Here is a 23,139-nt window from a genome sequence, read left to right as displayed (position 1 = left end):
ATGAAAATTCAAAAGACACAGCCATCCAAGTGAAAAGAATATAGGGGCATAGTAGCCTATACACCAGTGAAGTGAAATGAAAGACAGGAAGATTGATTTGCATCATCATTAACATGGAAGGAGAAAAGCACAAGAACACAATAACTGCAAGAACCACCTCCATTGACAAATGTCATTGTTTTGAAACAACAGGCCCAACTGGGCTAACACAGGGGCAAAGTTGGTATCCCAAGCTTCTCAGCTATCTACCCGCCCAAAGTTGCTCTTCTGCCAAGCTCATTGTTTACCAAGCTGCCAGCCCAGCCCAGGGATCTGATTAGCAATTTGCACTTTTGTGAGAGGATTAACAGAATTCCTTTGTTTTGATGTCGGATTATCAAACTGCATCTTTAAAGAGGTGTGACCTCATCCAGATTCATAAGCCCGCTCCCTTGAGAATGACTTGAATTTTACTCCACTTGCGCAACATATAATTTCATAAAGGAGTTACTGTCAAAACATGGTACTCAATTCTTGATGTGTGCGAAGAAGCACATTTGTAATGTAAATAACCTCAGAAGTTTTGTGATATTTTAAAATAACCCATCTGGTGGGAAAACAAGGATTTTCGACCCATTTGGTTCCAGCACTAGTGAATTAGCATGCAACTAGCTCATAGAACCCACAGATAAACCCCATTCCCAAAATGAGATTCACGGTACTTTTATTTCCAAGGGCAAGTATTTTATTGTCCCATGCTCTCCACATATTTTATTTTTTAAAGGGAAGTAGAATGCATGAAAGAGTAAACTGAGGAAAAGCAAAGAATTTAATGGCTAAGGTCAAAATGATGTCAAACTGTTTATACTGCACAGTTTACGTCTAGCTTTACCCAAATATAAAGATGAATGAGGATAATATAAGACTTTTGTATTTCTAAGTTTGTTCAGTAATAGACAAGTAATCGGAAAAAAAAAAAAAAATCCCTGAAATTTCCACCAAAGTTTGAAACAGTAAATCTTCCAAGGCAGAAGTGGGAGGGGTGTGTGTGGGGGTGGGGGTTGGGGGGGGCGTGGGGGCATCAATGGGGCAGTATGCAATAGACTGAGAAATTAGCTTCAGACTTTGCACTAGTGTAATTTTTACTTGAGGTGGCAATCACCCACAGAATGCAGGGAGCAGTTCAGCCAGCACGCATTCATCACTAGTATGAGAACCTATTTGGGGAAGTACATAGATACCCATTCAGCTACAAATGGTGAAAGGGAAGTGTGGCCACTACAAGTGCCCACAAAGCCAGACACCTCTGGAAATCAAGTGGTGACTTTACTCATTAACAAACTAAAAAGTCAAAACAAACCAGCAACCAAAACATCCTGATTCATAAAGAGAAAACTAGTATAAATATATACATTTACTTTTAATATTAATATTAGATTATTACCCCAAAGTGGATAGATTTGGGAATGTTTCTTGAAGTTAGGAAACTTTCAATTACAGTGAGAATGTATATAAGACAGGCCCTGACAAATAAGGTGTAAGATGTGTTTGTCTGTCTGTAAAGCACAGAAATACACACAACTGTTACATCAATGGTTCTTAATGAGTGGTTACATTGATTAATGGATTCACCTGAAAAATCTCTCATTAAAGACTCAAGACATGTACCCCAACTTATAGCCAGTGGATGGGATAAGAGAGCATGTTTTTCTGAAAAATCTCAGTGGGATATTCTATGGATCCCTCTTTAAACAGCCCTCTGTTATTTTGAAAATAGCCCCTCTACATGGATTAGGTGCTAGTCTTGTCCTACTAACTATTTAGAAGTGTATTTTAAAAGACATGTCTTTTAAGAGACTCATACAATGACTTGCATATATTAATAGTTTAGTGTTCAATAAAAGTTGGATAAATTCAAAAGACTTGTGGTTAATTAACAGGGATGTGATAGATGTTATCACAGCAGGCAAATACTTGAGGGAGAATAAGAATGAAAAAAATAATTTAGTATGAATTCGACTTTCACCATAAAGCTGCTTGCATGGAATTCAAGAAGAAAACAACATTCATTATTTAAGCTTTATCTGGCCATAAATATAGAACACCAGCCAAAATCAACTTTGAATTATTTATTCAACATATATTTATTGAATGCCTCCACCTGCCAGGAACTACCTTGGGCTCTAGAAGTAGAACAGTAAACAAAACAGACAAACCTCCCTGCCCTCATGCAGCTAATTTTCTACTCAGGGAGACAAAAAATAAATAAGACAAGTGAATAGCTCTATATTATGTTAGTTAGGGAAGTGCTAAGGAGAAAAACTAAAGCAAGGGATGATAGAAAGTGTTTGTGGGAGGGCCAGAAGTGATTTTAGATAGAGTAGAAGGAAGGGCCTCACCAGGAAGGTACCATTTGAGTCAAGAACTGAAGAACGTGCTGGAAGGATTTCATGCATATCTGACCAAGAGCTCTGCCCTAAAGGAGTGCAAAGGCCCTGAGAGGGCCGGTGCCCAGCATGTCAGAGACAGAGCCATGGGCACATCGTTCATGCAAAGAGAGTGAGGAGAAGAGTAGAAGGTGAAGTTTGAGAGGGAGGGGTGGGGGCTGACTCTGCTCCTTGGGAGTCATAGTGAGGATTCCCTGAGGAAGGAAGCCAGTGGAGCATCCAGAGCAGACAATGACATAATCTGACGGATCTGATTTACACTGCAAAGGCTCATCCTAGCTGCCATATGAAAGCCGACTGAAAGGCAACAAAGTTAGAAAGGAGTACAGATAGGAGTCTATGCCACAAGCAGAAATGACAGTGGCTTAGACCAGACTCGAAACAGTGGAGGTGAGTAGAGGTGGTCAGATGCTGGAAACATTTCGAAGGTAGTGCAGACAGAGGTTTGCCGAGGGATTAGGTAGGATATAAATGAAAGAGAAGAGTCAAGGATGAAAGGTTTGGGGTCTGGACAATGGGAAGAATGGATTTTCCTTTAACAACTGGGGAAGAATTCCAGAGGGGCAGGTATGAGGGGTCCATCCAGAGCTCATTTACTTGCACCCAGGAGAGCTTCCCAGCAGCCATTTGGGTTCGTGTATATGGCGTTCAGGAGAGTGGTAAAAGAAATGTATATCCCCAAACACATTTTTTTCCCTAGTTCTGACCTCTAAAGTGGTTGTTTTCAAATAAGTCTTTATTTAAAAGATATGACAGAATTGACAGTGTCTTCAATAATGGTCTTTTTAAAAGTACAGGAATCTTTACATGACCATTTGGCTTTAATAGAGACAATTCCTTAAAGCTCATCATATACTGATAAGCCATAGGCAGAAAAATTCATACTGTCAACACACATAATGCATGCTCTAGTAATAGCCTGCGTTTCATGGCCGGCCTTGATAGAGACTACAGTTTAGACAATCCAGAAGAACAAATAGGTAGCACCTTCCCTGGATACGTATGTCTCACATCTTTCCAGGAATGACAAGGAAACTTCCACTCAGGCTTCTGAGGGTCTGTTGAGACCTCACACGGAGCACATTTTAAGTTTTGTGTTTTAGCTTTAAGATTTATGTGGAATTTCAAAACTAATTTCAAAGGTTAAATATTTTACAGTTTCCACTAAATTACCTGATTTCCCCCCAAATCATTACGTAAAGTTGATTTTGGTCATTGTAGACGACTTTATAATCAGCATTATCATCACTATCTATCATAGCTATCGTTTATTAAGCCCCAGTATGTGTCAGGCCTTGTGTATGACTTTGATAATACTACATATCAGGCCCTGTGTATTATATGCATTAAATCATTTAATTCTAATATTAACCCTATATTATTCATAAATATTTCTTACAGGAAAGCCAGATATCTTAAGAAGAAAACTTGTAAACAGAGAAATTTCTTCTCCCTCATTGTGAAACCCAAAAACAACAGTGAAGAATAAATAACATACATGAAAATGTGGAATGGGAAGCAATTGAGAAAGCTGCACTCCTGGATATTTGTCACTTAATTGAGAAATGCGTATCTGAACAATAATCATATACCAAATGTCCTATATCCAAACAAATGTCCTATACCGGTGAAATGCCATCCATTACAAGGAATGATTTATATGAGTAGCAAGTTGATGAAAATTAAAATAGTACTTGAAGAAATAAGAACAAGTAATCTAAAATTATTGGCCTTTAGTTAAATAATAAAATTGACTATACAAAATATTGAAGAGGGAACAAATTAATGTCATTTCTAAAAAGCCAAGAAATGTCTAATCAAGTATATGTAAGCTATATCTTGATTTCAGAAATAAAATAAATAGGAAAGTATACTTCCACAGTCTTGAGTATTTCTTCCAAATCCTCCATCCATTTAAGTTGGCAGGGCATATCAGTGGTTTATTTGGATATTGTCCACAGTTGTAAATGAGCATCTTCGTTTCTGTATTTTGGCACTGGACCATGTAAATGATTATACTGCTATATATTTAATGTAGTAGATATAAAGCATGGCACAGAGTAAAAGTACCAATTTTAGAAAACCATAAAACGCATCAAATAACTTCTCTAAAGTCATCAACATTAAGTGCCTGCAAACCACGGGGTTGCTGAATACAGCATCTCCATGAGCAGGATCACAAGGAACCTTCCACTCTCTTCTCATACATTCAACCTAATCCTATAGATCCCATCTTTGCAAAAGGAACGAGGAGTCACATGAAGCATGCCTTCTGTGCATAGCACCAAGTTAGATGTGGCTTCCATGGGGCATCTGTAACTCCCCCTACAAATCCAGAAGGAATCTTGGTGAAATATGCAGGAGAGAAGACATGCTGTTTTGACATCTTATATGCATCATAAAAGCCAGCTATAATTTTCTTAGCCAGAATATTAAAGTGCAATCATTTTATTGTCTGTTTAAACTAAAACGGAAAGTAGCGTTAATATACATAATCAGTAAAATCATTAAGTAGGCAAATTTTATTTCTCCAAATCCTACATCTTCTTTGATGACAAGCTTCTTTCTTTTTCTTCCTCCACTTTTACCCTCAGACCGTCTCTGACCACATTAGTGTTCAATTTATTTGTTCTGTGAAGTTGAACTCAAGGTGAATACCCCATACTTATAATATTCCCTTTGATTTCCCCCTCTCATCAAAATGTACCTACTCTTACGTCTATTAGCCAAAACCCAAACCTTGAACTTCCAAGATCACAGCTAGCCAAAGGATAATACAATCAGTGCCAACGTGCTAGTGGTTAGAGGCAGAAACAACTGCAAGGGAACTTTCAGAGGTAATTAATTCAATCCTTCACTTAAAACTGGAATCCTCTATGTAATTTCACTATCGTAATCTCAGATTCAGTCCAACTCTATTTCCAGAGGTCAGATTTCCCTTCATTTTCAGGTGACACATCCAATTTTGACTTTCCTCTACTAGACTCAGTTCTGAATATACACAGAATCACTTGTGTTTTCACACCCACAGACAGGCTCCACCCTTCACCCAGCTCTGTGCCCCAGGAGACTGATTTCTGTGAATCACATTAAGAGACTAGCTCCCAAGCTTCTAGTTGGGTTTTAAATAGGAGACATCAGCAGGAGATCAGAAAGAAAGAGAAGAGTGAGATCAGGATATGCATTTCTGCAGCTCCCTCTTTACAGGTGACTCTCAGAATCTGATGGTATCTCTCTAGGCAGGTGGGCTTCTCCATACAGCTCCCCTCCTTGTCCCTTCAGGCCTAAGCATGGTGACAACTCCCTGTTATTACCCTCCAGAGTACTGTACCAACCCTTGTTGGTTCTTCTTAATAACAGCTTTATTGAGATATAACTCACATATCATACATTCACCCAAAGTATATAATTCATTGGTTTTTAATAAAGTCACAAAGTTGTAAAACCATTACTATAATCATTTTTCATCGCTACAAAAAGAAACCCCATATCCATTAGCAGTCACTCTCCATTTTTTCCCAACCCCTCAGCCCCAGGCAGCTACTAATCTTTCTGTCGCTATAAATTCGTTTATCTGGACATTTCATATAAATGGAATAATAAATGGCTTTGGTCACTTGGGATGATGTTTTCAAGGCTTAGCTATATTGTCAGTGTGCATATACATACATATATATATATATATATATATATATATATATATATATATATATATCAATACTTCATTTCTTTTTATTGCCAAGTTATATTCCATTGTATAGATATACCACATTTTATTTATCTACTCATCAGTTGATGAATAGTTGGGTTGTTTCTGCTATTTGGCTATTATGAATAATTCTGCTATAAACATGTACAAGTTTTTGTGTGGACATATATTTTTTATCTCTCGTGAATGAACTTAGAAATGGAGTTGCAGGCCATATGGTAACTCACAAGCTTGGAAGTTCTCAGGAGCAACCATACTCTTTTCCAAATAGCTGCCCATTTTACATTCCCATTAGCGGTGTATGAGGGTTTCAATTTCTCCATATCCTTACGAACACTTATTACCTATCTTTTTTATCATAGCCATCCTAGTGAGCATGAAGTGATATCTTATTGTGGTCATGATATTTTCAACCTTGTTAATATCCTTATAATTACTTCCTGTAATAAACTCTCCTCATATCATTTCATTTAAATCCATCATCAGTTTCTTGCCAGACTCGGACTGACTCAAGGCTAATTCTTTTTCATATTTTTGAAGATTGTTTTGAAATTCTCCCTAAGTTTCTCTTTTTCAGGCTAACCAATTCCTCTTTATATGAACTACTGGTTTCTAGATTATTTACTCTCACTGACCAGCTTTAGACATTAAATTGTCAATATCCTTCAAATTATTTTACCCATAGTGACATATGTGAACTGACCATGTACATTTTACCAAGCAATTACATCATTAGTTATGGACACTATAGTTCTTCTATTAATGCTGTTAAAAAGGGACGCGACCTCTTGTTTAAGCAGCTATGTCCTACTGTTGGCTTACATTGAACATAAAATCAACCATAATATGTTGACAATGGACTATCAATTCAGATATTCCCCTGCCCATAATTGACCCATTGATTTAAAATTACATGTAGAATTATTTTAACACTATGAAATTTCATCCCATTAAATTTTGGCCAACATTGAGCTTAACACTGGCTTCCTAAGCACCAAATGAGATAAAATGGGTTGAAGTACCAATATGTCTTTGTCAGAAAAGATTAAAGTATTAGTTGCCTCATCGTCTTCCTTCCTTCATCAAAGGTCTTAACAAAAATCATAAAGAGGATAAGCCAATGAATAGAATGGGTGACACCTGACTAGAGAACTCTCTTCAGATTGATAACCATATACTAATCTATATCCTTTAGATATGGTTCTTCAGCTATTAGTCTATATTACTATACTTTAACCGAACCAATTCCCTTCGTAATTTCTCAGAATTTTATAATATAAAACTATATTTTATAAATGATGACATCTGATAATAGGGTAGCTCTATTTAAAAGAAGTTAATTTTGCATGATTGAATCTCAGAAAACCCACACTGGCTTCTGGTGAACACTGTTTTCCTTCTAAGTTTTTAGAAATGATCTATATAATAACACAATCTAGAATTTTACTAAAATCCTTAAAACATAGCATTTTAAAAATATAACTTTTCCTCTCATTTTAAATTTAGGGTAACATTTACTCATTTTGTGTCTTCTAGCATTTCCTTTCTTCTACATGCTATTTCAAATTTTGCAAACAATGAGTCTTCAAAAACAACATCTTGTTAGTAACCACCTCACCCCAATATACATGGGTTAATTATGGGCACAGTGACCATTCAGTACTTGAAATCAAAACATCTAAATAGCACCTCTGATTGTTCTCCTTTCTGCACCCCTCTGAATCCAAACCATCAGCTAGATCTATGAAACATATATGAAATCATGACTACTTCTTGCCATTTCACTACTGTCACTCTAGGACACGCAAGAATCACCTCTCACTGGATTGCTGTAATGGTTTCCCCACTGATCTCCCTGCTTTTGTCCCCCTCCAGTCTATTCTCCACACATAGACAGAGTAAGCTTTTACAAATGTTCATCTCGTCAAGTTACTCCACCAATAACAACCAGCTTCCCATCACACTTAGAATTAAATGCAAGTGGCCTCACCCTGCTTTCCTCTCCAATTTCATCTCCCTGCTGCCTCCTGCCACCCTGTCCCCTCCCATCGGCTTTACCTTTGCAGGCTTTCTTGCTGTTCCTGGAACTTCACATACTCAATGTCTCTTCTGGGTCTTTACCTTTACCATTCCTTCCCCCTAAAGTCTCCCCATAGATTTTCACATGACTTGTACTCATTCACGTCTCAGGGGTCATCTCCTCCGAGAACTTTTCCTGACCTCTTTACCTAAAATAGCACTTCCAACTCTACCCTTTACTCTATTTCCTCCATTTGATTTATCACTCTTTTAAAGTATGGTATACTTATTTTTTTAATTTGTATCTTCAGCCCTAAAATCTAAGCACTTTCAGAGCAGGGGATTTTCTGTCTTGTTCACCAACATAGTCACCAGTAATAATTATTATTACCTACAATAATAACTAACATAAAGTAGATGCTCAAAAACATAATTTTTAAATGAATTGAAAGTAAAGCCCAAAGGAAGAAATCTAGTAATACAAATGCTGATCTTGGTGAAGATGGGGAGAAACACGTAGGCCTAAGGGCAACTTTGACAAGTCTGCCGGTCACCCTGTGCTTTAGGGGTGATGTAGTTCACTAACTACATCAATCAACTGACCAACAGGTTCAGTCTGAATCCTCTGATATCAAAACACAGCAACATATGAGAACCTTCAATCTCAAGTGCGAGGCATGGGTATTTTTTCCCTATCTCAAACACCACTCTCCAAACGATAATAAATGAATAAAGTAGATTGAAGCAAAGAAAAAATACAGCAAAATTAGAATCTGGCAAAAAGCAAACCCAGTGCCTGGGGCAGCCTGGGCTGATGGATGATGACATCTAGCAGACACATCCTGTTCCCCATTCTAAATTCTGTCTACTAAACAAATTAGCAAGCTCATCAATATCTGCACAGCATTGACCTTCCGCAGCATCAGCTGCTGCAAAATCACAATGCTGACTTTTGGGTTGTGGTCTTGCAGATGGGATGCAATTATAGGCCAATCAAGGTGGGAGATAAGAGAATGACAACCCGATATTATACAGAAAGGTTTTGCAAGGGCTTGGAGAAGATAGAGTTTGAGGGTCGCCTGTACTCAATCTGCCACTCGCCACCCCCGAACCCCCAATCACTAGATGTTTGAATGGTGAGATGTAAAAAAATGAATTTTTCTGCTAGTAGTTAACTGGGCAAAACTTACAATAAAACATTAAATGATTAAGCAGAAATGTGTGAGATACACAATCTTCTATCTGGATTATGCTTTAAAACATGGTCCTTTTCATGAAAACTAGTACTCAGTGTGAAACTTATATTAGAAAATGGCAAAACTCTTCTTTAAAAAATTGTAAAACAGTATCTTCTATTTTAGCAAGAGAAAATTTTGTCCCTCATTTTCAATGAAGAGAGAGGAGATGACACCACATACAACATATACAACACAGCAAATACATCTTTCCCTAAAGGTTTAAAATAAAAATAGTAAAGGAGGAAAGAAGGGGTTTTTATGATTCATTTTACAGGGAATCGTCTAATATTCATCTACATGAAAATAAGAATGGCAAAGTATTCTTAAAACATTCTACATTGGGAAAACATAAAACTATAGTGGCTTAGTTAATGATATACAACAGTATTTCAGAACTGAGACCCTGGCCACTGTTAATTAACTAGGAGAAAAGTGGCTGAAAGACAATGGAAGAGACAGTAGACTACCTAAGTCTATTTTAGGCATTTTCTCATTAGAGCCCTGAAATTATTCAAAGTGGGTTTTATCACTTACCCCAAGAGAAATCCTGCACCTGTCTCTGGCTAATCACACCCCTTCATACTAAGAGGCAACAAAGCAATAGAGGCATCCCATGAGAAGGCAAGCCATTGAGAAAGAAAAAGAGAGGGTCATCATGAACCTTATTGTAGCTGAATGACGCCGAGACACTGGACAGAGGAGCTCCAAGCACAGCTCAGCTTCCCATGTGCCTTTAGCAAATTCCCATTTCAATAATCTGTGCAGAGGCTGCCTCCCAAGCCTAATCTGTGCATGGACCCCATCCCAGTGACTTTGCCATTCCCAGGTGACATTTGTTGACTATTCAGACCAAGCTGAAGAGCTGACTACTACTGGGGATAGATGCTAAGTTCCTTGTCATTTGAAGAGGTCTCACAGAGCAGGTAATTCCCAGCTCTTCTCTGCTCTGAAGCATTTGGTACCTGTCTTATCAAGGCACTCACCAAGGTGTACAATTGATATTTGTACAAGTTGTAGTATCCTCATCAGATTGTGAGAAAACACGAGTTATTTTTTTGGGGACACAACTAGAATAGTACCTGAAAGAGCTGATGCATGCTTAATAAGTGGTGAGCAAAAGAGGGTCCTTTTGTTCACATTTCCTGTAAGTTAAAAATGAGGTTGAAAACACAGTAGAGGAGCATTATTTCAAACACCAAAAACAGCATTTAAAAATTTTCCCAATCATATTCTTACTGGTTTTCCGCCAAAGTCTCAACTTCTTTTTTTTCAAATTATGATAAAACTTTTCACTAGAGGGTGGGCTTCAAAGGGTCAGAGATCATTTTATAATGCTTGATGATCTCACAGATTCTCAGCAAATGACTACTGATTAACGAGTGTCCTATCAAGGCCACCTAGATATTGATGATTCTCCCATTTTTCTTCCTGTTACTCATTACACTTTTCTTAAAAAAAAAAAAAACAACAACAACAAAAACTTATTTTAAATGATCAGTCCCTTTCTTCTTAGTGAATAAGACCTGTGTCTAAAATACGCCAACACAGGGGTAATGGCTGCAAGGATTCACTCAGGCACATAGCCTGAAGTATGAGAAAAGATAACCCAGAATTGTGTTTTAAAAAGAGCTACCATTTTGTCCGCAGCCTCAGGTCTTCAGAGTCACAGATCAGTGTCTGGTATCAGCCCTCTACAGGGCTCAGTCACAGGAAATTTTAAGAGAAGAGCCATTTTAGAAATGAGAGCATTAATGAAGGAAGCAGAAAAAATTGGCAAAAAACAAAAACAAAAACAAAAGTCCTTCCCTGTTGCTCTCTGATTCACTGTGTGACTTCAGATGTATGAGCAAATTCTCTGTGCTTTCCTTTCCTTTTCTATGAAGCTGGTGGAAAAACCACCGAATCTCGTTCATTGTAATAATTCTAATAGGATTAAGTTAAATATTTCTACATTTTGTTCCCAGAGGGTGGCTAGCAGAGTAAAAATAATACTATAGCATCCTCCTTGTGCAAATAAACCATCAATAATGTATATTGAGGATTTCTATCTCCTTCATTATCTATTCTGAGGTGCTAGAAATAAGTAACTTGTGTTATTTTGTGGAGTCTGACAGGCTGGTGCTGTGTCACACTCCGATTTCTAATCTCCAGAACTCTCAAGCTGAAAATCACTTTCAAACAGGGATTTCCTGGGTGCCACTAGCACTGACATCAAAGCCTTCAGTTCAAGGGTCACATCTTCTTTCCCACTCCCCCAACGTCTCTGTGTGGCCTGCCCTCACTGAACGAAATGCCCTCTTTATCTCAAAGAAGTACAACTGCTATGAAAAGGAGTCTGGAAAGGGAGGTTATTGGTTGCAATTGTTTGAAAGATTCTAATAATTGCAGCTAGGGATCCATCCTCTCGTGTCACGTAAGTTGGAAAATGGGTCAGACATAATGCATTTGGTTAAGTGTCTAAACTGAAAAGGTGCTATTTTATTTTAAATGGCATCATCTTTACAAAGGCTAAGGTTACTGGTGCAATGCTCTCTCATTTTAAAACGTATCAGGGACATGCCCTCTGAGGGTCAGGCTTTCATTTGCTGATGTTAATTCTCAGCTGCCTGCTCCTCGTCCTTCATTGTACCCTGTGTCTTAGCTGGGCACGCTCCTGATTCCCTGCTATATCCAGACGGTCCATGTAAATAGTGTTTATGTTAAGGAAGTCATGTTCAGTGTGACTGGAGCACACAAAAACTGATGTTGTTGTCACTTCAGATTAAGCTCTTATTTTAGTAAAGGAGGCAATTGGAGCAGGCAGCTGAGTGGCCGAATGAAATATTCAGCTCATTTCATTTAGAGCTGCCCTGTTTCCATTGTTCATGCTGGCAAGGCTGGTTAACCCTGTTGATGCCAGCACAGCAGCAGCCCCTGCTTGGTCCTGCATCCACTCTCAGGCTTCCTCCATCAACACACCCAGAAGTAATCGGGTGAACGATGTAGGAACAGTCATCCCTGGATGCATCTTTGCGAACTCCCATCCATTTGTGTGCCCAAAAGGGATGCTTTGAAAAGGGGTTGTCTATACGTGTGTAGAGCATGCCTAAATCTCCAGGGACAATTGGGACAGGTGAGCACAGAGATGCTTAGGACAGGCTGTGACTGTCTTTGTGATGATAGCTAAAATGGTAAAATGAGTTTACCATAGGAAGATGTTGGGCTTAATTCCTTGAAACATTGTAAGTACTGCCCAGTGACAAGAAGTTCTTTAACACAGGTAGACACTATCATCCCCAAAATGTACTAGTTACATAAAGTTTTGCTTGAAACTTTCTATTGGGAAGGAGGTATGTATAGAGAATCTTGATAGTACTTTGCTAGTACTTTCCTAGGAGTACCATTAACTAATTGTGTCCTGGTCACTTCTCAGAATTTGAGGTACCTGTTCAAAGATTCTCCTACCACTACAATATAATTCATTCAGAGCAAAAAGTCTTCTGACCTATGAGGCTTTCTCTTTCCCTCCCTCTCTGCTCCCACCCCTCCCTACCTCTCTGTACCTCCCCTCCTCCCCTCCTCTTTCGTCCTTTTTTTTTTTTTCTTTTGACAAATTAAACCAAAAAAAGAAAGAAAAAGAAAGAAAGAAAAAATGGTTGAGGGAAATGATAATATTTGCATATGTCAAATCCCTGGTTAAATGAAGTTTTCACAGTTTTTCACCCATAAGAAAATCGTTGGTAGAAACAATGATTTTATCACCTCAAGATACTGAGAAGGTAGAAATTTTTAGCTACAGCTTACAAGTATCATTTAATGTCCGTATAAAGCACCAGTTATCACTGCAAAAAATAACTCATTGTTTTTATGAAGAAGCATTCAATTTCAAACACATAATGAGTGACTATTATAAACTAGGCTCTATGCTAGGCTAAAAGTGACTCTTACCTTTATGGTATCTAAATATTTAATAAGTATTTATTCTGTGGATCCAGTTTTATGGGAGCCCAAAGCTTATGCAATTTCAGAATAAGAATACAAATTTTAAAAAATTAATTTAACATGAAAGTGAATATTTCTTTACAATGAAAGAATCCCAATAAATTACTACTTTAAAATGCTGAGAAATATCACCAACATCACAAATCTGGAAAAAAATATAATATTCAGATAATTAGCTCTCTGAGCACACCTCTCTAATGCTTTTTTCCCTAAGTTTTTGGCTGCGTACTCTTTGATTGCCTCTTTGTAAATATTGTTTTCTATAGAGAAAATAGAAAGATAATCCATTCTATCTAGTATGTTTAATCAAAATTGGTTTTTAACTCTACATAGTTGGGTTTCAGAAAACACGCAGCTGCACACACACAGTGGTACTTGCTGCTTGTATTACTGCTACAAGTTTGTATCCTAAAACAACAGACATCTGAGAAACTCTATTTATGTAATATTGATCAAAAAAGGTAAAAATATCTAATGCATTAATAATAGTATAAACTGAATTAGACATTACATTTTTGACAGGAGAGAACGTCTATTGTGACTGGCCATTGATACAAACCATGTTATCTGTTTACAGTATTACACATCTAATCATAAGAAGGGTTCTCCACAGAGTAGATTCTGTTTCTGTGTGTTTCAAACCTAGTTTTTCCCCTCCACCTGCATGTGTCAGGTGTCAGTGCTACAGGACAGGTCCAGAGGGTCGCTGGTTCCTCACCTGTGTGTCACAGTGATCTAGGCAAAGGGGACACCATGAATACTTCGCTATACATAGAAGTGTTTACAAACAACATAACTCTGTCCCACTTAATTGAAAATCAGCTTATCCCCATTTGACTCCCTTTTTGGTGGACCTCCCCCCACACACACCAGGGTCTCTCTGATTTAATTTTGATGGAATTTTTCTCCTGTGCTGACTCTCAAAAACAAATTGCAATCTAATAACACATTATCTCTAAAAAATATACATAGCTGTGTTTGTTGCAAAAATAGATATAGCATATGTATCCATTAAACAGAATATTAAATCAAAATATTCTACATACCAGTAATGCAAGAAAAGATTTTCAATATTTTTTAAAATAAGGTTTGCATATTGAGTTTATTCATTTGAATTCTTTTTGATTATACATTAAAAAGATACCAATTCTTTGCACCCATATTGACTAAAAAGATAAAACATAAACTTTCAATCCAATCCTCGGTTTTTAAGAATTCCAACCCATAATTCAGCATACTCATGAAAGTAGCTAAATTTATCTAAGTTTTAATGGATTTCCCAAACCATTCATTAAAAGTTTAAAGGAAAAAATGTTCTTAAATTTCGGAATCAAATTCCAGTTGAAACTTTCGAGATACTAGATGGCCCAATCTCTACAGTGGGTGAAACGACCTGTTTACTAGCTTTCAAAATTTCCATATCTTTCCATTTTGTTTATTTTCTTCATCTCTCCTTTTCTTTCTTGAAACTTTAGAAACTGGGTGGCCTTACCACAAAAATCATTAGCAAATTAAATGTGAGTTATAAAAAATATTTCAAGACATCAAGCTTGGGAGGGAGAGTGAGGGAAGAATTAATATATTTTGGAAAGTTGCTGAGCAACAGCAAAGCTAAAACCAAAGCGCAAACTCCCAAAACTTTGCAGAAACAGACGTTAATGAACAGAACCAATTATAGTCAACTCAAGTCAAAACAGGGAACGTTCAAAGTCATTCTAATACATACATCAACAGACCAAATTTGGACCTGCCAAGTCTAGTTTCCTGTTTCACTTCTCTGGGCTCCTAACCTAAATAGACAAAATGCTTTGTTGTAATAGTGTTAGAATCCCAAATATATCCCAGTACCACTGGCAATGCAGAATAAAACCACTCATGCTACACACACACACACACACACACACACACACACACACACACAGGTGTGCATGTGCATTTTGGTGTTTTGCATGTTGTAGATGGCCATGGGTTCAAATAAAGTATGAAACTTATCATCAAATTAAATATTTAACAAAGCCTAATGGAAAAATGACTTTTAAATATGGTTGTCTAAAATAGGGTTGGCACAGTATGGACCGTGATCCAAATTCAGCTCACCGCCTCTGAAACACAAACAGCTTAATGAATTAACATTTACAATCAATTTGATGATAGAGAACATTAACTTTGAACTACAATTGAGTGAAATGTCTCCTCCCCAAAAAGAATTCAATTTTTCTCATCATTTGACTTCTATTATAAAAAATTTACTCAATTATTACATTTTGAACTATGTCAGTAAAAATTTCGTGGAAAATTTTTTTCTCTCTTGAAGTATTCCATAGTATCCTCAATTTCATCCCCTAACCCACAAAGCCTAAAATATTTACTATCTGGAAAAAAAATTATCAGAAAAAAATTTGCTGATACCTGGTCTCAAACTATCTGATCTACACAATTGTTTTAGCCCAATCTACATCTAGATTTTATAATATATGTATGAATGCATGCATTTAGAGTTTATAACATAACTACTTACATAAAAGATTTACAACTACCTCCTAATGCTTCCTAAATTACTACCAGGAAAAGACCACTATAATCACCCCCTGAAAATAGATTTCTATGCAGAGCTAACAATAATGGATGGTATTTATCTCACCTCAGAGTAAAATGAAAGGAGGTACTGATTTTACCCAATAATTTAATTTGAGAATTATAATGCCCAATGCTAGAGGGAGTAGACAAGGAAACTCATTTATACATCATGTTAAACGGCATACTACCTACTGTGTTTCCCCGAAAATTAAGGCTTATATTAAGGTTTTATAAATAAGTCTTAAATAAGACTGTGTCTTATATTAAGGTTTGCTCCAAAAGATGCATTAGGGCTTCTGTTCAGGGGATGTCATCCTGAAAAATCATGCTAGGGCTTATTTTCCAGTTAGGTCTTATTTTGGGGGAAACATGGTATCTGAAAAGCAATTTGGTAACAGATAACAAAATCCATTAAAATATTTATACACTGTGATACAGCAAATCCGTTTTTGTAAATCCCAAAATATGAAATATGCACACAAAGATGTTTAATAAACTGTTATTTACAATAGTGACCTGCCCCTACCATTTTTTTTTTTTTTCCTGTTAACAGCCTTATCACTCACTAAGCTATAGAAGTGAGAAATCTTGGCACTATCGTTTGCCTCACAACAGAGCCAATAATTCTTTCTCCTTAGTCTTCTCATCTTTTTCTTCTTCATCTCTACAAATACTATCTTGATTTAGGAGCTATTTCTCTTCTGGATTGCTGCAATATTGTCTTGGGGCTGGATTTGCAAAGTGAGGCCTAAGCTTATACAATGCCGGGGCTCGTTTAAAGAAAACAAAGGTAAAATTGTGAACACGAAATCTGTGTCACCAATGCCCACATTAAGAGTAGCAAAACAGAGGGGTAATAATATAGAAAGTACTCACAACTAATTGACGTTAAAAACTCATATTTTTTGCAAATTTTATAAAAACATATGACCATCAGAATAAATTTTAGTGTCCCTACCAAAATTCTGCTAGAGGCACATGCAAGCAAAGTGTCATTTGTTTAAACTTTATTTCAGCTTCTTACCAAACCCTTAGTGTCTAAGGTCTGTAATTTCTAAGCCAGCCATCCAATCATATTGCCAAAGGTTAATTTTTCCAAAGTGAAATTCTAAACATATTCTCTTCCTTCTTGAAACTTTTCTTGCAGGAGGATACCTCGCACTAATACCCATGATATTATCTCCACTACTTCTCCAACCTCATTCTCTATTGTTCCAGACATGCTACATTATTTACAGTTCCTGTATAATGTTATTTTAATCCTCCCATACCTTGGCAGATGTTCTTTCCTCAAACTGAAATGTATTTTCTTCTCTTTTCTGGCTAACAGATTTCTTCTCAGGTTTTTATCCCAACCTACCTGTCAAAGCCTTTCCAGACCTGACGATAGAGTTGATACCTAGTTCTCTGGCCCACAGTCCTCTAGTACTGTACTTATGACCTATTCTAAGGACTCATTGACTGTCTATTTCCCTGATAAAGTAAATCAGGGCAGAAACTTTGTCCTCTCCATCCTTAGTTCCCAAATGTCTGCATTAAATGCTAGCAATCCTCAGTTGAACAAATGAATAAAAAAGAAAGAGAAGCAAATATATCAAAAGGTTACTTTTTTGCTTTTGCTTATTGATATTCTTAGCAATTTTTTACCCTTATTTAAAAGCATTTTTTGTTAAGTGGTTATATGTGTTTTATAATGGGAAATCTAATTTACAATAAAATATTTCTTTGAAGCTCCCTCTACTTTTCATTAGATCTGCTATCTAATTCTCAGAACTCTGCACACCTGTGCCAGGCTTATTTACCTGGCCATCAGTCTACTTTATATGAAATCATGTGTAGATCTTTGTACACAATTAGCTAAATATATATCATTAGTGCAGTGTCATTAAAGGGTATTTTTCTTAAATATTCCTCAGTACACATATTTCTCAGTAAGTGATCATCTATCAGAGTTTTGTCAAGAAAAATCTTATAATGAATTTATTTCTGTAGGTGTATATTTCAGGCACTAACTGAAAGAAATAATATATAGATTTGCTGTTGGAAATAAAACACTGCTAAATATTACAAGACTCAAATTATGTTCATACGTACAAAGCCACTTTTCCAAATCACTATTGCAATTCCTATCTCCCATCTAGGATGCACTGAAGAATTGTTTCAAAAAGAAAAATATCCAAAATAATCTGATAATTCTCCTGAATATAATCCTCACTGAAGTTGAGCATACTTTATCTTTTTTAGTAAAGCTATCATCATTATCCAGGAAATGCCTGCAGGGACTCTATAGCAGAGATTTTTCCCCCTTTGTCTTTTGCATGATTTAAATATGTTGTTTCATTACACGTTTTAAACATGTCTTACGTGAAACAGACCACATCCATATGGCCTACTTATATATGAATATAGGTCAAGAGCACCAAAAATATAAATCACAGGATATAGGAATAATACCACCAAACTCAGGTTGACACCATCTTAGCAGCTTTAGAGCCATTTGAATCTTGGTGTAATATACACCTCTGGTTCAAGTATAAATTCATTTTGTATCCTATAGTATGATGGAATTAGAGTGGATCTCTCCCCAAACATGTTCTTGTTTCTCCTTTGTGTAAGCGAGTTATTCTGAATTCATCGATGGCATGACCTTATGTCTAAGTAAGGGTTCCTTTCCTAAATGGATCCATGCCTTACCCAGCCTTGGTTTTGTTGCTGAAAGGAAAGCCACACTCTCCTCATTGCACAGGCCTGCAACACGAGTTGCCTGAGATGAAGTGCAGTAAATAAAGCAGAAAGAACGCAACTGCTGAGTCATACAGTTATGGTGGAGAATCTCTGTAATGGCGTTTCAAGGTCTGTGTGACGGTGAAGCCAGGAAGCCTCTTTGAACCCTGTGTCCCCAGCTCCCCCCACCCCCCAAAAAATTTATATTTAAGTCCTAACGCCCAGCAGCTCAGAATGTGACTTTTGAAAACAGGGTTGTTGCAGGTGGAATTAGTGAAGACGAGGTCATTTGTTTGAGCCTTGATCTAATATGACTGACATCCTTATATAAAAAGGAAACTTGGACTTAGAGACAGACACTCACAGAGGAAAGATGATGTAAACACACAGGGTAAAAATGCTGTCTACAAGCCAAGGAAAAGGGCTGGAACAGATTCTTCCCACATGGTCCTCAGAGAGAAACAAGCCTGTTGACACCTTGAATTCAGACTTCTAGCCTCCGGATCTGTGAGACAATGCATTTCTGTTTAAGACACGCTGTTTGTGGTACTTGGTTATGGCAGCTGTAGCAAACCAACATCCTGGTTTCCTCAAATGGCAAATCCTTACTATAAAGGATTCAGTGCCATTATAAAGATTAAAAATCACATGGTAGATACACAAAAGAGGACAAGCAATATTCTTTATCATAGGGGGTATAATATTTGAAGCATTTTATTTCATTTCCTTGAATCATGCATCTTTCCCCATTCGGTGAGCCAAGGAGCAGGTGCATCACCCATCAGAAGTTTAGTACCTCATAAAATCACCCAGAACTTGGATGACATCTCAGATTGTTGCCACACGGTTAAAGCGGGAATCTAAATAGAATGCAGATTTATCTACAGAAGAAGAAAGACAGTTCCATTTCTTGCACACTCAGGGTCTAGATGGAGACATACCTGCCACATACGGGATAGCTTGTCCAAGACGTCTAAGGATCCTTGTGAAGTGTGTCTTTACACTGCGGGCTGATTAAAAAGCCTAGAAGAAAATAAGAGCTAAGTTATTTAGAAGCAGATTCATGCATGGCATGTGGAGTCATGTGGAGTCAAGGTTGACTCTTTCAAACATTAGTTACTTGGGGAAATCCAGTGAATTGTGATAAGCTGAGCATCATAAAATAGAGAGCATGTTAGGTACTACAGAACCCTTAAATTCCACCCAGACAGATTCAGAGCCATCAGCGGAAGGAAAGAAAAGGGACCGAACCAGTTTTTCACATCAAATGCTCCAAATCCCAGGACACATAGAAACGAGGAGGCGCAGTAGGAAATGTGTGGTTCCGATAAGAACTGGGAATTTTTAAAAATACCAAATTTGTTTCTAATGAGAGAAGAAAAATAAATCCAGGTAGGAGAAGAGACTGTGATGGGGGTGCTACTTTAAACAGACTGTTCAAGGACAAACTTCTCTGACAAGGTAACATTTAAGCAGAGGCCAGGATGCAGAGAGTAAGCCAGAGGGAGGAGCTTTCCAGGCAGAGGGAGCAGCAAGCACAGTAATCCCCCTCATTCGACATTTTACTTTCCGTGGTTTCAGTTACCTGGGGGTCACCGTGGTGTGAAAATATTAAATGAGAAATTTCAGAAACAAACAATTCATAAGTTTGAAATTGCATGTTGTTCTGAGTACCTCACTTCATCTCATTATGTATAGTTAACATCTCATGTCATCACAAAAAGGGTGAGTACAATACAATACCATATCTTGAGAGTGACATTCATAGAACTTTTCTTACACTGTATCATAACTGTTCTATTTCTTTTCTTACACTGTATCATAACTGTTCTAATCTCTTACCATGCCTAATTTATAAATTAAAGTTTATCATAGGTACATATGTGTAAAAAAAAATAGCATATATAGGGTTTGCTACTATCCACAGTTTCAGGCAGCCATTGGGCATCTTGGAACATATGCCCTGCAGATAAGGCAGGGTTACTGTATCAAGGTCGTGTGGTAAGAGCTTGCTAGACATGTCCAGGAACAGCAAAAAGGTCTCTGTGGCTGCAAGCAGCATGACGTGAGAGAGAGAGAAGCAGGAAATGAATGAGGTTGGAAAGGGCCAAGGGGAGGCTTTGAATTTTAACCTCAAATCCAGAGAGTTGTCTTTTTAAGTAAGACTTTTTGTCTGAGGTAATTGTAGATTTACATGCATTTATAAGAAATAATACAGAGAGACCCTGTGCATTCTTTACTCAAAGGTAACATCTTGCAAAGCTATAGTAAAATATCAAAATCAAGACCATTACATCAATAGAGTCAACATACAGAACACTTTCGTCACCATAAGAATCCCTCACGTCGCCTTATTATAGCCACACCCATTCCCCTCCCACCCTACTTTTTCCTTAAAACCTGCAAACCATTCATCTATTCACGATTTCTCTATTTTTCATTTCAAGTATATAAATGAAATCATAAACTCAATGTAAGTATCTAGAGATTCATCCAGGTTGGTGTGTCTATCAATAGTTCATTCATTTTTCTTGTTGAGTAGTGTTCTATGGCATGAATCGTTTAACCATTCACTCATAGAAGGACACTGCATCATTTCCAGTTTGGGGTTATTATAATAAAGCTGCTATAAACATTTGTATACAGGTTTTTGTGTGAGCATAAGTTTTTCTTTCTCTGGGATAAATGCCCAGGAGTGCACTTGCTGGATTGTATGGTAGATGTATGTTAAGTTTTCTTTAAAAACCTGCCAAACTGTTTTGCAGAATAGCTGTACCATTTTACATCCTCACCAGCAATGCATGAGTGAGCCAGTTTCTATGCATCCTTGCCAGTTTGTTGATGTCATTATATTTTATTTCAGCCATTCGGTTTTTTCTCTAACAATTAATGATTATGCATGTCTTCTCAGATACTTGTTATCTATATATATATCTTCTCCCAGAAATGTTTCTTCATGCGTTTGTCCATGCTCTAATTGAATTGTTTATTTTTTACTATAGTTTTGAAAGTTTATATTCTTAATACTAGTCTTTTGTCAGATATATAGTTTGCAGATATTTTCTCCCAGTCTTTATCTTGTCTTTTCATCCTCCCAATTTTTTTTTAATTTTTAATAAGGTTTTTAATTTTGATAAAGTCCAATTTATCAATTTTTTTCCTTTTATGGATCATACTTTTGGTGTAATATTTAAAAATGCTCTGCCTAACCCAAGATACTGAAATTTTCTACTTTTTCCATAAAAGTTTTATAGCTTTAAGTTTTTCATGTAACTTCATGATATAGTTTGAGTTAAATTTTGTAAAAGTAAGACTTAGGTCAAGCTTCAATTTGCCTATGGATATCCGTTTGCTCCAACGCCATTTGAAACCATTTGCACCTTTGTCAGAATCAGTTGTATATATTTGTGTGGGTCAATTTCTAGGTTCTCTATGCTACCCCATTGCAATCTCTCTGCCAATATTACATGGTCTTGATTAATGAAGCTGTATAATAAATCTTGAAATTGGGTAAATTAATTCCTCCTACTTTATTCGACTATTTAGATTCCTTTCCCTTTCTAAATAAATTTTAGAATAATCTTGCCAATATCTACAAAAAGTCTTGCTGGAATTTTGATAGAAGTTGTGTGAAACCTGTATATCAGATTGGGGAGAAGTGACATCTTTGCTATGGTGAGTCTCCCAGTCCATGAATATGATGTATTTATCTATTTAGGTCTTCCACCAGTATTACATCGGTTTTGGCATACAAGTTCTATAAATGTTTTATTAGATTTATACCTAAGTATTTAAATTTTTTAGTGATTGTAAATGGTAGCATATATATTTTTTATTTTGATGTCCGATTGTTTATTGCTATTCTATAGGAATATAATTAATTTTTGTATGTTTAGTTTATATCCTACTACTTCTCTGAACTCACAAGTATGGGGAGTGGTTTTTTTGTTTGTTTTTGGGTTGTCGTTTTTTTTGCTTTTTTAAGTTCCTTGGGATTTTCTATATAAAGAATCATGTCACTTACAAATAGGAACAGTTTGATTTCTTCTTTTCTTATCTCTATGCTTTTAATTAATTTTTCTTATCTTTTGCACTGGCTGGAAATTTTAGCACTGTATTGAATAAAAGCATAGAGTGCAGACATTCTTGACTTTGTTCTTCATCTGAGAGGAAAGAATTCAGGCTTTTGTCATTAAAAGTAATGTCAGTTGTAGATTTTTATTTTTTACAGATGCTCTATGTCACGCTGAGGAAGTGCTCTGTTCCTACTTCTTGTGAGGGTTTTTATCATGAATAGGTGTTGATTTCTTCTTTTTTTTGCATTAATTGATAGGATCATGTGCTATTTCTTTTTTAGCCCATTAACCCTGGGGAATCATACTGACAGTTTTTCAAGTTGAACCAGCCTTGCATCCTGGAATAACTACTAATTTGTCAAGCTTTATTTTCTTTTTATATATTGCTA

The 23,139-nt window shown here is 36.7% G+C and overlaps 1 protein-coding gene across 7 annotated transcripts in view; it reads right to left on the bottom strand.

Moving 5' to 3' along the window:
- Positions 1-23,139, bottom strand: part of SOX5 (SRY-box transcription factor 5) — a 920,340-nt gene that overhangs the window by 766,488 nt on the left and 130,713 nt on the right. For all 7 annotated transcript variants that reach the window (XM_074325920.1, XM_074325926.1, XM_074325925.1 and 4 more), the window contains exon 2: positions 19,616-19,697. The gene's annotated coding sequence lies outside the window, so the exon portion shown is untranslated. The remainder of the gene's footprint in view (positions 1-19,615; positions 19,698-23,139) is intronic.

Source organism: Rhinolophus sinicus, linkage group LG02 (assembly GCF_036562045.2).
Source record: "Rhinolophus sinicus isolate RSC01 linkage group LG02, ASM3656204v1, whole genome shotgun sequence".
Classification (NCBI taxonomy): Eukaryota; Metazoa; Chordata; class Mammalia; order Chiroptera; family Rhinolophidae; genus Rhinolophus; species Rhinolophus sinicus.
The sequence above is the reverse complement of the archived record's forward strand: the minus strand, read 5'-3'. Positions and strand labels throughout refer to the sequence as shown.